The following is a 13,127-nucleotide window of genomic DNA, read 5'->3' on the forward strand; positions in this document are numbered from 1 at the left end:
CAAAGAGCCAACAGTGTCGCTGCCCAATCTCCTTCCCCCACTTTCTGGCCTCCCACCCCCTCCCCAGTTCCAAGTTTTTGTCTGTAGTGCAGTTGGCACCCAGTCAGGTACCATTTGCCTAAGGAGATGTTAGACATGGGAAAGGAATGAGCTCAGTTACTCAGCTATGAGCACCAGAGAGAATTTTCCTCGTATGGAATTGATAGAACCAGATTGAAAATGTAAAATGTTATATGTTATGCTCAGGATATAGAAGTTACTTGGTTTTATTGAATAGTCTCTTGAAATGATATTTGCTTCTCTAATAAATTGTCCTTAATGATTATTCCCCTGCCCCATCAGTGACAAAATGAGTGTCAGTAACATGGAGGAGGTAGCAGTGTCTTGAGTTTATTTTAAAGCAGGAGTGGCTCAGTTGACTCTTAGCAGGAAGCCCAACTTTCCCCTGGTGGTAACCCCCTAAGCAGAGCACACGTAGCCTTGAAGAAATGTGCACATCATCTGTTTTCTTCCTTCAGTCAGGTTGGAATGTGCTGCCCTTGCCTCTCTGTTGAGTCTTATGAAGTATCTCCAGGGATTTTTAAGGCCAGACAAGAAAATGCTCTGAAGGCAGATGAAAGGAAAGTCTGTACAGGGAGCCCCAGCACAAGCCAGAGAGCATTTTCTGTATCTAAAGGCAGTCTGCTTTGTTGCTCCTGGACAAAGCCCTGGGAGGAAGGGGAAGCATGGGCTGCCTTCCAAATGGTAAGGACCATTGCGTCCAACTCTTGCTGGTATGAGCTTCTTGTTGGTGGAGCGTCTTGTCATACATGAGAAAAGAAATGGATGACATGGTCTTCTGAACTGGAGCGCTTCCCTGCTACCTGTAGCTTCTAAAATGTTATACCTTAATTTTTAGGAGATTTTGTGTTTCATCCAGAAATCGACTGATAGGACGTTGTACTTCAAAATATGTGATTTAGTTCAATTATGAAATTTTAAGGGTGGAAACTTGCTAGAAGGATTCTGAAAAGATCCACTTAAACATTACTAATGAAACAAAATGTCTTGTTTGAATTTGGTAAACAGGTTGAGTCTTTTCAGTGCTACTTAATGAACCTACCGAGATGATGAAGACCCTGCCCTTTTGGGTCCTTCAGCCCAGTGAATGGTCACGCCACCCAGTGCGGCGTGAGAAGGATGTAATGGGGCATGTTCAACATGCCATTGGAAGGCAGGGATGAATGTGTCTGGAGAAGATTGGGAAAGTGTCCGCTAGGGCGATGCCATTGATGATGATGTCGCGCAGGTGTTTACCAGGGGCAGGAGAGGGGTGTCGGGCTGCACCCTGCAGGCCTGTAAGCCTTGTGCTTGCCCAGCCTCAAGACTGAGGAGTCAGTGACAGACATCAGTGGTTTAATGGATGGGGGAATCTTATATGTCTGAAGCAAGGTCCTGGAGCCACACCGCACCGTGTGTGGCAGATGAGGGACAGGACATGGCAGTAGTCTCTGCTCCCAGGGGGAGAGGAGGTTACCAGTTATAGGGGGAGTTGACGTCAGGTTGGCTTATTGGTTACCACGGAAACCAGCAGAGGAGCATGCCCCTCACTGCTCCCTTTGATAAGCTATCATGGTGGAGATGTTCGGATCTAAAAATTAGAACAGTCACTAGCTGGGGCACGTGTGTAGGCATTTGCTGCACAGGTTCTGTGATTAAGAGGGAGGGTCAGTCAGGTGAGTAGGGTGTAGATGAAGCAGGGACTAGTTGAGTAGGAGATGTACAGAGAGCAAGAGAACGGCCCTCTTGGTGGCCTGATACAAGGGAAAGGACATTGCAAGTAGAGGGATGGGTGTGTGCAAGGACAGTGGGGCGTGGCGTCCTGCCTGTGCTGGGACAGTGGGGAGGTTTCGTGGCTAGAGCTTTGTGGTAGATGTGGCATAAGGTGAGTCTAAGATCGGCTGGGGTTAGCTGCAGAGGGGAGGTTGGGAGCGTGGAGGTAGGGTGAGGGTAACGAGCATCCTAAACGGGGCAGCTGGGCACAGGAGGCAGATGTGACCTAAAGATAGCTTGTGTGTTGAACAAGCAAAATATGTAAGAGGTCAACTACACACAAATTAGTTCTCGTCTCGTACTGACCCTGTATAATTTATTCAGTGGGGTGAAATTCCCTTGTCTCAAGATGCAAACCCCAGCAGGCCCATGACTTTGCCGTTTGCTCTTAGTAAACTGACTGTGGTACCTGGGCTGCGTATGTACGGTCCTGGTTCTGTATTTACAAGTGTCTAGTTCATTGTATTAACATATCCATATTATTCAAAGATATGACTCTTCCTCGTCCACCCTGTAGCCGGGGTCTCCAGTGAGTTCCTTTCCCCACTGCTGATTCATCTGGAACAGGTGAGAGGGACCAGTCGTCTCAGGGGAAGCAAGATCAGGTCTGTTACTCTCCATCCTTCCCCGTCTCTGGATGTAATTTTGACCCCATCAGCGGGAAGGAGCTTTCCGTGAATGGATGGCTTCACTCCCTCCAGACCTGACAGATGTTTAAAGCTGGCTTTCTTCCTCCTGGGAAACCAGTTCTCAGACTTTGCATTTGTAAATTTTGGACATGCTCACCTGGCACCTTTCTTTGAAGTTTTACAATCGTTATTTCTTGGGATCTCTGTGAAAATGTTAATTGTAATATCCTGTCACATATAACATCTGGGTGTGTGGAGTATGGAAAGCTGACTTGGAAATAAGTTGAGAAAAGGGAGGAATGGCGTGGGTAGTTAAACTTAAATGATTAACGTTTATTGAGAATTTATAACGTGTTAGGTGCTGTTGTAAGCACGTGACAGGGAGTAATGCTCTCAATCGTCCTAACTCTGAGGTAGGTACTAATATTTCCCCCATTTTATAGACGAAGACATAGAGGTACAGAGTGTTGAAATAATTTGCCCAAGATCAGAGTGTATGGCATTGCTGGGATTCCAGCCTCTGGGCATTCTTGACTCCACGGATTACTCTTAATCTCTGTGCTCCGTTGATCGCTACAGACTGCCAGAAATTGGGCTAAATGCTTTATGTAGAGACTCACATTTAACCATTTTAACAATTCTCTGAGGTATGTTTTATTATTATCCCTATTTTAGAAATGAAGACATTGAATCTCAGAGAGGTTAATTGATTTGCTGAAGGTCACGTAACCAGTGGAGCTGGGATACTAAGTCAGGTTGGATTGATTGCCAAGGTTTTGCTCTCAGCTGCTGCCCTCCTGGTTTCCTCGTAGAGAAGGTGGCCCGGCAGCTCACAGGTGTGCAGTATTTTGGGGCTAGCACAGGAGTTCAGCGTGTAGGCTCTGGACCCAGACCTCCTGGGTTTAGGTCATGAGCCCTCCCTTCTCTGCTGGGGGACATTGGATGAACTCTGAACTGCTCTGCTATGTAGAGTTCTTAGGCTGTGCCTCATCCAAGTTCATCTGTAAACTGGGCATAATAATGGTACCTACTTTGTAGAGTCCTTGTAAAGATAAGGAGTTAACATGGATAAAGCACTTAGAAGATGCCTAATGCATAGCAAATGATCTACAAGTGTTAGCTGTTATTATTATATAAATATATATAGTAATTCAAAATAGAATCAGGAGCTTTAATGTTAGCTTGTGCCTGTTCCTACACTATTAATAAACAGGAAGTACACATTCAGGTTGTGGAAATAATCTTCTTAGTCCCAGGGACTAAAAACTTCTGTACCAAGTAAAATGGCTTTCTGTCAAGGTGGTAATAATTCTTATGTTCCTTTTTTGTTTGCCTAAACATTCCTATCTTGTCATTGGAATACACCCTTGAGCGATTACATAGGAATACAGTACTTCAGGTTTCCTTGGAAAGAGCAAATTTGAACGGTCTGCTATCTTGCTCTGATCAAAAGCTTAGTTGACATTTACAGCCAAGATAGGATCATACACTAAAGTTTATCATATGAATCCAGTCTGTTCCTTTGACTTGGGTGGATTCATTAATTCAGAAAGAAATTATTGAGTGCCTTCAGTGTGTCTGCCACATTTCTAGATATTGAGGATACAGCAGGGAACAAAACAGACGAAAACACCTCCCTTCAGGACACTTATGTTCCAGTGGGTGCGACAATGAATAAATAAGTAAAATATGTAGTAAGTCAGACAGAAATAAGGCAATGGAGGGAAATAAAGTTGGGAGAGAGAGGACATGCTGGGGAGTTTGTAATTTTAAATGTGCCAGGTTTGAGTGTGATGATGTGATTTTTTTTTTAAGCGCCTTTACCATTTGGAGATACAGTCAGCCTCCTATCTGTGGGTTCCTCATCCTGCATCCAATCCCCTTGCAGCTGCCAAGGGATGGCTGTATATACAGATGTATTATGGTGAAGTATACTGAGGTATGATGGTGAAAAAATGTCTGAGATGTGCTTTAAAACAATCCAGAATTGGGCCAGGGGCATCAGGAAGGTGTTACAGCTAAAGCAAGGATTGTGTTCAGTGTTGAAGTAGTGATGAGTATGTGGGAATTCGTTAACCTGTTTGCTCTACTTTTCTGTGTGTTTGAAAATCTCCACAATAGAAGGTTAAAAAAATAAACATTACAACAATAAATACGTACCCAAATTTAAACAATAGGATTCCGTTGAAAAAACACAGACAAAACCCCCTAAATCTACAAAGTTACAAAAACAATTGAAAAAATAATTACTTAGATATTTAAACTGAATCAAACAATTTATGTAAAATTATTAAAAATTAACAAATGGATCACGTTTCAGAGACTGCTTCACTGAGAAGCTGCCGTCCAAGTGGAGACCTGAGGTAGGGAGCAGGGGGCAGTGAGGATGGGGGGAGGTAGGGACGGGGGCGGGATGAGCGTGGAGCCCAGGAGAACTCTGGAGGAAAACCCTCAGACCGAGGAATGCAAGGGTTCCAAACTGCGAATAATCAGGTAACTGTGACCGTTGTTGGGGGAGGAGCCTTGATTTGTCAGGGAACACCTGGCCCTTGCTGATGCCCTTCCTGTGTATCATGGTTGCAAACTGAGGAAGCACTTTGCAAATCCGCGTGGTGGGGTCCTGTGCCTCATTCATCCTGGCTTCACCAAGGCCTGGCAGAGATCTTGTGCTTCTTGAGTGTTGACCATTCATTTTCTCGTACCTTCTCCTACAAGCAGTCTGTAGGGTAGACACGGGGAAAGGAATCTGTATTCTCATTTAATACAGACGAGGTACCATTTTCTACCATCAGGAGTTTCCATTTCAGAGCGCCTTGCTAAGTGGTGAAGCTCCTTGATTTCAAGTCCCGTGGGCCTTTCCCCCGCCCCACCTCACCCCAGGATCTGTTAAGGGGCCCAGTCCCTTGACAGGGAAGGATCAGCTGATGACTGTTTTTGGTGGTGCAGTTTGAGAGGTAAATAAAAGCACGAGTGCCTCGTGTGTAGACTCTTGGGGCCAAGTTAAATTTCCTCCGACTCTGTGTGGCCAGAGAAAATAAGAAATCTTGTTAAAGTATAAACCCAGGCATGAAACTGTTGCTCTAAAGCTCAGTATCACTTAACAGTGAAAAAAGTAAAACAGAACAAGACCCACAAAAGCATTTTACATGCGGCTTAGTTACCCAGGAAACTATGTGCATATGTCTATATGCACATACATTGAATTTCAAGTTCAGTGGTTTTAGACTTTCTTTCCATATGGTAGAATCTTTATAACCAGCAGATAATGGGACTTTGGGGTTTAATGAAAAGATTTGTACGGATACCATATGTTTCCCTTTATAGAAAGTAATCTTTCAGCCTATTGAAAATGCCTGAGTTTTTAAGTGCCCATGGAATAATTTTATTTGACCCTTAAATCATATCGTGTTCTTATTTATTTATTTTTGGGTGTGTAATTTTTCTAAGGGTCTTATTTTTAATTCTGGAGGCCTGTTCAGAATAAGAATAAGGAATACTTCTGTGTTTTTAGTTGATTCTATGTGGACGTCCATTGTACAAATGTTAAAATATTTTAGGTGTTGGGAGGTATATAGAGGGTATATTTAGAATTGTAACTTCATGTTCTGTTCTTCATCTTTAGGGGACAGATTTAATTAACAGCCTAAATGAGTTTCTTTGCTCTTAGAAGAACATGCTTTAGGGAAATTATCTTAGAGTAAGTTAGAGGCAAGTCTGCAATTTCTTGATCTTAAATTCCATTTGGGAGAAATGGTTTGAGTTAGTGTAGAGTTACCCAACTTGGGAATCCATTGTCTTTTAAACACACACTTTAAAGAGATCATAAATTTGTGATAGAACTTCCTGCAGGGTCTGATTTTACATTTTAGGCTCATCCTGGATGTGTCCTAAAGTCTGCGATAATATGTCCCCTGCAGGCAGTTCTAAAGGGTCAGCCATTTGAGATTTCTATGGAAACCAAAATAATTTCAGTAGAAATAATTAAACCCTGGGAAGGTCTATGGCTAGCCATGGTGATAATTCTTTGTAAATAGTAATGTTGGCGTTGAAGAGTTTTCATCAGAAATGTAGGCTTAACCTAAAAAATACATACCAAAAAACTTTTTCTGAAGTTATAATGAAAAACATTATCATCACCTGCAAGTTATTTGAATAAATGCTTTTAAATTGGCAAGTCTTTTTAATTTATTCTTTTATCGTGAATTTCTACTTTTTGTATTAACGTCGACAAATTTGGCCTGCATCATTTTTTGAATTTTGCACTCTATGAAGTTTTCTTTTTCACTTATTATATAGTTGAATTTTGCAAGTGCTTCCTGGTTGCTTAAAAATGGTATAGTTTTAGGAAATATAGTTTTATTTACTGTGTGTGTGGAATACTGTATGTGTGCATCTCTAGGAGTTTCCCTGTATATTTCCATAAGTTATTGCTTTATTACATGCTGTGTTAACATCAATGTAGACTGTGACTTTGATCAAAATAAAAAGACTTCTTAAAACTCAGCAACACATATATATGTTGGTAGAATATAACCTTATTATGGCAATATAACATTTTCTTTTTCTGCAAAAATACGTGACAGACTGCTGCAACTCCCTAGTCAGTATAAGAACATATTTCTTAGAAAAGGAATGTACAAAATCTCAACCGTGCTAGGAAGCCTACTTGAGTTGTGGTGAGGTCTGTTGTCTTCTCTGCAAATCATCAGTGCATTTGGATCTTCTGTAGCTGGGGGCAGGGGGAGTCTTTCAAAGGAGAGGTGATGTGTACCGTGGGAGGATGCACCAGGTCCAAACTCCATTTGGAGTCTTTGACATTGAAAGACAGCTGATGTGTGAACAGAGCTAAAAGGTCTCACCAAGAGAGACCTACTTCACTGTTGAGATTATAAGCTCAGCTGTCAGGATCGTACTCCTGGGTGGAGAATAGTATTCAGAGGCATCTCCTGCCATCCTAGGGTGAGTCATTGGTAGTGCAAAATGGGTCCTTGGACGAAGAACATGGAGAAGGAGGTGGCAAGCAGGCTTTCCGGTAGAAGTCTGCTGGCAGAGGGTAGGGGATAGTCTCTGGTGTAAAAAGACCCTTCATCTTGGGACTGTCACTGATATGGGGGATGGGGAGCATTGACATTGAGAAGGTGTATGAATTTAGGTAATTTTGGACTTCTGTAAATATTTGCTTATCTTTTTTTCTTCTAATAAAATATATTTTTGATATCTATTGGCCACTGTGATCAATATTTATGGAAATGATGTCATTCTAGGGCTATACTATGGTGAGATTTGTGATTTTTAAAAATTAATTTTATTTATTTTTGGCTGCGTTGGGTCTTTGTTGCTGTGCGCAGGCTTTCCCTAGTTGCAGCGAGCAGGGGCTACTCTCGTTGTGGCGCGTGGGCTTCTCTTGTCGCGGCGCACGGGCTCTCGGTGCGTGGGCTTCAGTAGTTGCAACACTCAGGCTCAGTAGTTGTGGCTCACGGGCTTACTTGCTCCGTGGCATGTGGATCTTCCCGGACCAGGGGTCTCCTGCATTGGCAGGCAGATTCTTAACCACTGCGCCACCAGGGAAGTCCCTAAATTTGTGATTTTTAAGAGGGGTTCCTCAGGCAAATAAAGTATGAAATACACTTAAAATCACTTGGGCCTCTCTTTGATAGGACAACCACCCTGTTCTTGATTTTTATTTTTATTGTAGCATTGATATTTTCCTAGTGTTTGAACTCCAAAATTCTCTTCAGACTCTTGAAAGTCTGAAATGGCATATGTGTTGTCGAAAGGATTCAACCTGTTGTGGTATCCACTGCATTTTAAATCTCGGGCTCTGATGAATCCAGGTTATTTAAGCCTGACCAAATAAGTATTGAAAATCTTAATGAAAGGAAGCTTGACGTTACCGGCTTATTTCCCACCTTATTGAGTTTCTGTCACAGTTGCCTGAACAATGTTTGGTGACTTAATTCTGGGGGACAGGTGGAAAAGTAATTCACATAGAAATAGGAAGACCTTAACAGTTAAGCAGATGGATGTAGATAATTAGAATGTGGAATGGGAAATCTGAAATAATTATACTGAAATACTGATTGGACTTCACAAAAGGGGTTGAATCATCTGATAAACTTGCTTGCAATGCTAAGTACTTAAAAAAAACAAAAACAAACAGGTCGAAGAAACTGATTTCGTAGCCATGGTCTTCTAGAAAAGAATGCCAGCCGAAACTAGGCGGCCTGGTTTGCGTTTTCAAAAGTTACATCCCCATTTCACCTGTAGTGTAGTGAACTGCATGGGCTCTGAAGCCAGGCTACTAGGATTCCCACCTTGAAGTGACCCCTTCCTAGCTGTGTGAATTTGGGCTCGTTGCAGAATCTGTCTGCAAAACGGCGATGTGACGGTAACCTACCAGATGCGTTTGTTGGGAGGATGAAATGAGTACATGTATGGGAAATGCTTAGAAGAAGTGTCTGGCACATCTGGAGTGTGCTCAGTAAATGTGAGAAGTTATAATTTCCAAGTAATGTAATTTCTCTAGATCTCAGTTTTCCTATTTTGTATAAGAATACATTTGTTCTGGGCTTCTTGGTATGGGCGATAAGAAAGGGTCTCACTTGTTCTGAAGGAATTTTCTTTCCAAGAGGAGAGAGAAAATAAGCTCAAAGGCCAAAGGCTCAAAACAAAATAAATGATATCAGAAGTCACTTTGAATCTGGAGAATAACGGAAGGCTTGCTGGAGAAGGTATCAGTTATGCCTTAAAGTGGTGGTTGCCAGACTTGGGAACATTATAAAGCGATAACATCTAGAAAACAACATTAGAAACAAAATACAGATGGCAAACTTTATTTGGCCAAATAATGGGTGATGGGGGAGCCTCTTCTGCCATCTAAATATATCACTATTATTTTATAAAAGAAGGCATTTAAAGATGAAAGGAGTTATCTCAGTCCGAGAACAGTGCTTTAAATTCAGTATATTTGTTTTTCTGGAAACTTACTACATTGTCATTTTCCTATTTCCTTCTTGACTTGGGTACAATTTCATCATGGACCAGCCAATTGACATACCAGGTTTCGAAAATACTTTTTTTTTTTTTTTAAAGATGTTGGGGGTAGGAGTTTATTAATTAATTAATTAATTTTTGCTTTGTTGGGTCTTCGTTTCTGTGCGAGGGCATTCTCTAGTTGTGGCAAGCGGAGGCCACTCTTCAGCACGGTGCGCGGGCCTCTCACTATCGCGGCCTCTCTTGTTGCGGAGCACAGGCTCCAGACGCGCAGGCTCAGTGGTTGTGGCTCACGGGCCTAGTTGCTCCATGGCATGTGGAATCCTCCCAGACCAGGGCTCGAACCCGTGTCCCCTGCATTAGCAGGCAGATTCTCAACCACTGCGCCACCAGGGAAGCCCGGAAATACTACTTTTAAGGATAAGAGGGTTTCAATAGCTAGTAATCATGGGTGGGAAGAGAAAAAGGGACTTTAGCAAAGACATCTGTATAACTGAAGGCACAGGGGTAGAACATTGGGATAATTGATGTTAGCTGCTTCATTAGGCAAATCCCACATTCTAGTGGTATAATGAAATCTATTTATTTCTCACTTGCATAAAGTCCGATATGGGCCAGTCCATCTTTCTTCATCTTGTAGCTATGGCATTTGGAACATGTGCCTCCAAGGGTTCTGGTGGGCCAGGAGAGAGGCAGAGGAAGCGCTTGGCTGTCAACTGCCTCAGTCTAGAAGTGATCCCCTTCATGAGTGGCACCTAGTCACTTGGTTCTATTCTTACTACAGAGGGGGCTGGGAAGTGTAAATGCCTGAGTGTCACCACGGTGGAAAAGTAGGAGGAGGCACTGCTCAGAGTTTGGGATTATCTGCAACTGTGGATTGAGAGTAAGAGGGTGCTGAGAACTGGAAAAAAAAATCAACTGAGATAAATTGAAGAAAATGGACTCTGGGCTAGGGAGTTTAAGCTTTATTAGGGATACATTAAACTTTTGGAGCAGGGACTAATATCAGACCCTTCTTTTTCTCCTTTTTTAAAAAATTGAGGTAGCATTGGTTTATAACATTATACATGTGTACATTATATTTCGATTTCTGTATACACTATAGTGTGCCCACTACCAAAAATTTCGTTTCCGTTTATCACCATACTGTTGATCCCCTTCACCCGTTTCAACCTCCCCCCCTCCCCCTCTTTCCCTCTGATAACCAGTACTCTGTTCTCTGCATCTACATTTTTGTTTCATTTGGTTTGTTTTGGAGGTTCCACATATGAGTGAAATTACACTATTTTTCTTTCTCCATCTGACTTATTTCATTCCATCCACATTGTCACAAGTGGCAAGATTTCATCTCTTCTTATGGCTGAGCGGTACTCGGTGTGTGTGTGTGTGTGTGTGTGTGTGTGTATACATATCATATCTTCTTTATCCATTCTGTTGATGGGCACTGAGGTTGTTTTCATACCTTGGCTATTTTAAATAATGCTTCGGTGAACATATGGATGCATATACCTTTTTCAAATTAGCGTTTTTGTATTCTTACGATAAATACCCAGAAGAGGAATAGATGGATCGTATGGTACTTCTTAATTTTTGGAGGACTAGCCATACAATTATCCACAGTGGCTACACCACTTTATATTCCCACCAACAGTGTAGGAGGGTTTTCTTTTCTCTACATCCTCTCCAACCACTGGTTATTTCTTGCCTTTTTGATAATAGCCCTTCTAGTGGGAGTAAGGTGATGTCTCGTGGTTTTGATTTGCATTTCCCTAGTAATTAATGATGTTGAACATGTTTTCATGCGCCTGTTAGCCAGCAGGATATTTTCTTTAGAAGAATGTCTGTTCGGCTGCTACGCCCATTTTTTTTTTTTTTTTTGCGGTACGCGGGCCTCTCACTGCCGCGGCCCCTCCCGTTGCGGAGCACAGGCTCCGGACGCGCAGGCCCAGCGGCCATGGCTCACGGGCCCAGCCGCTCCGTGGCATCCCCTGCATCGGCAGGCGGACTCTCAACCACTGCGCCACCAGGGAAGCCCTATGCCCATTTTTTAATTGGTTGCTTTTGTTGTTGAGTTGTATGAGTTTCTTATGTATTCTGGATATTAATCCCTTATTGGATATGTGATTTGCAAATACCTTCTCCTCTTCTGTAGGTTGTCTTTTCATTTTGTTGATGGCTTCCTTTGCCATGCAGAAGCTCTTTCGTTTGATGTACTCTCATTTGTTTATCAGACCCTTCTTAAAGAAATAGATTGAAAGAGAAACAGCATAAATGAGGGTAGTCATTCTAAAGTTAAATTTGAAAGATAGGATGGGAGTAGAATTGATAGAAATTCTTGGCAACTGCTCTGATACCAGGGGAACAAAGGTAAAACTAAGAGAAAGGCATTGAAGTAAATCCTAAGGCCTCTTGGAGATCGGGTGGGTGATAGTAAATGAAACATGATCCGCAGGCTTTGTGGAGCTGCGTTGTGCTGTTGCTGAATTTTATGAACCGGTGGAAATGTTCATATCCGGATGGAAATGTTCAGGAGACAAACATTTCAGTCCGGAGATGAGGCGGACATCAGGCTCTACATCTAGATAGCTGAACTCAGGGACTGAGAAGGCATCGCTGAGAAGGAAATGCAGAGATGAGAGAAGATGGCGGAGAGAAAACCTTTGAAGACTGCATTTTGGGCCCTGTGTTAGTGGAAAGGGGACAGAAAGCTGAGAAAAAGAAGAAGCCGGAGGAGTGATGAGGGAGACCTGGGGAGAAGCCAGAGGGCCTTCCTGATCCATCTTCTGTGGCTAGAGGAAAACAAAACAAAGCAAACATGAGCTGACAAGTCTAATTTTCAGTCTGTGGCCCCAAACCTCAAGGAAGCCTATGGAACTTCCAGACGTCTTATTGTAGTCTCCCTAATGACGTCACCTTACTCCTTCCAATGAGGAATATCTGACACCTCCTCTCTCATTGAACCTTCAACACTCCCCACCTCTCCTCACTCTTGGCCAATAATCTTGCTTCTTATTTCATGGGGAAAATGGAAGCAATCTCAAGAGAACCACCTTATTGCCCCCCCACCCCGTTTCTGCAGGGTCCGGCCTCTGGTCTGGCTGCTGTCACTGTGCGTCCTTTCTGGAGCAGCTTTCCTTGCTTCATGCTGAGGCCCTTCCCCCCACTTGTGTGATGGCTTTCCTCCTCCTTGCTTGGTTCTGCTCCTCAATTATTCTTCCCTTTTCTCCGGCATCACTGTTTCCTTCTCTCTGCTGGACCCTCTGTACCAGGACATAAGTGTGCTGGAGTTTCTCCCACCTTTAAAAGCTCTTCCTTGTGTCCCCAGCTCCCTCTAGTTTCTGCCTCCTTTTTCTGTTCCTCTTTATAGCAAAGCTCCACAGGATTCTCTACTCAATGTCCTTCCCCTGGTATTTCCCCTGGTTCACCCTAATCAGTTCTTTCCCCACATTCTGCTGAGAATGCCCTTGTCAGCACTGGCAGTGACTTTCACTTTGTTAAATCCAGTGGTCAGTCCTTGGCACTCGTTTACTCAAACTCTCAGAAGCTTTTGACAAAGTTGATCACTTCGTCCTTATTGAAATAACAACTTCTGGAACCCTTTACCCTGTACCCTTTCTAGCCCTTTTACTTTGTCTTGTTTTTCCTCATAGTCCTTTCACTACCTAAATTTACATTGTGTACCAAATTGTTTAC

Source organism: Delphinapterus leucas, chromosome 11 (genome assembly GCF_059928025.1).
Source record: "Delphinapterus leucas isolate spDelLeu-1000000601 "Yukka" chromosome 11, BTC_Dleu_Yukka2, whole genome shotgun sequence".
Classification (NCBI taxonomy): Eukaryota; Metazoa; Chordata; class Mammalia; order Artiodactyla; family Monodontidae; genus Delphinapterus; species Delphinapterus leucas.